Here is a 1,439-nt window from a genome sequence, read left to right as displayed (position 1 = left end):
TACCAACCGTTTATTTGAAATAATAAATAATTCGGGTGACGATCCTCGACATTTTTCACATTGAAATCATCTTTTTTGTTGATTTTTTTTAAAACTTTACCAAAGAAGTCAATGTAAACACGTGAATAATTGTTTGATTTTCGCTTTTCTTTCCATTTACAGATGTTGATGAAGCATCAAAGAAAGAATTGAAGGACATCCTCATCCAATACGATCGTACATTGTTGGTTGGCGATCCACGTCGTTGCGAACCAAAGAAATTCGGCGGTCCAGGCGCTCGTGCTCGTTATCAAAAATCATACCGTTAAAACAGCAACTATGGATGGTTTTTCGTTTGCATGGTTTTTCCCAACAATATCACTGCGTGATAGTGTTTTATTCCCAATCACAATCATTGTTCTTTTGAAATAAACAGTGCAAATTACATTCTTCAAATAATTGAAATTGTCGTTTTGTTATCAATAGAAATGGATATTTTTTTGAAATTGATCCTAAGAAGCTGGCACGGATATTCAAATATCACAGTCTTATTGAAATTAAAAGCAAAAATGCAATCTTCCTGCATTTACATAGTCATGAATTGATTTCGATGCATTCAAATAACACAAGAAAAAACATCCGAAAATCACAATTACTTGATTATTTTCAAAAATATTGCAGAAAAATTGAATTGGTAGAAAGGATGAATTTTGTCAATAGATGGCGTTGACACAGTCATCGGCTTGACTTTTGACAGATGAGCGGTTTTATGTGAGTGAAGCTTTAGCATTGAAATTGGTTTCTTTCTTTCTCGTTCGACAGCCAACTAAATATGCAGCAAAAGGTATGACTCTCAGAAAGTGTATAATTTTTGTGACCAAAATATGTGTGTAACAATGTGTTTTTTCTGTTCATTTTTAGAAAAGAGAACCTTTGCAAGCTGTGCAAGTCTTTGGCAAAAAGGTGAGCCATCGGAATAATTCGTATTTTTTAGTTTTGCTTCGGAATATAAAGTCATGAATGCGTTTTGCAATACAATGTGTGTATACACGTGGAAATCGTTGATTGTGACTAGATACCATCAATGTGGTTCCCATATGAACCAGTGCTCAATAATTGCAATGACATAAAAAGAAATTAAAATGAATTTATTGTGTTTGACCACGTGTTAAATTAAAGTGATAAATAAAAAAAGACCACATTGTGAATTTCGAAAGAAATTGTTAATTTTTAGGTTATGTCACTGAGATTATTGTCCCATTTGATGTGAATATCTTGAAATTTCCTTACGATGATGCATACATTGACTTTGTTATTCTGGAATTATTTGCCAATACTCTACAGTTTGAATAATTTACGAAATAACCCATTTAATTGTTTGTTGCTGTCTATTTTTTTTCTCTCTAGAAAACAGCCACTGCTGTTGCCCATTGCAAACGCGGTCATGGATTGATCCGTGT

At 33.1% G+C, this 1,439-nt stretch overlaps 1 long non-coding RNA gene across 1 annotated transcript; it reads left to right on the top strand.

The window, feature by feature from the left end:
• Positions 1-728: 728 nt before the first annotated feature.
• LOC116349642 lies at positions 729-1,439 on the top strand. The gene is made up of 3 exons (XR_004201933.1): positions 729-823; positions 901-942; positions 1,387-1,439. It is a non-coding gene; the product is annotated as an uncharacterized LOC116349642 (long non-coding RNA).

The sequence above is a fragment of the Contarinia nasturtii genome, unplaced genomic scaffold (assembly GCF_009176525.2).
Source record: "Contarinia nasturtii isolate CC-2019 unplaced genomic scaffold, AAFC_CNas_1.1 Cnas_scaffold_3019, whole genome shotgun sequence".
In the NCBI taxonomy this organism is placed as follows: Eukaryota; Metazoa; Arthropoda; class Insecta; order Diptera; family Cecidomyiidae; genus Contarinia; species Contarinia nasturtii.
The sequence above is the reverse complement of the archived record's forward strand: the minus strand, read 5'-3'. Positions and strand labels throughout refer to the sequence as shown.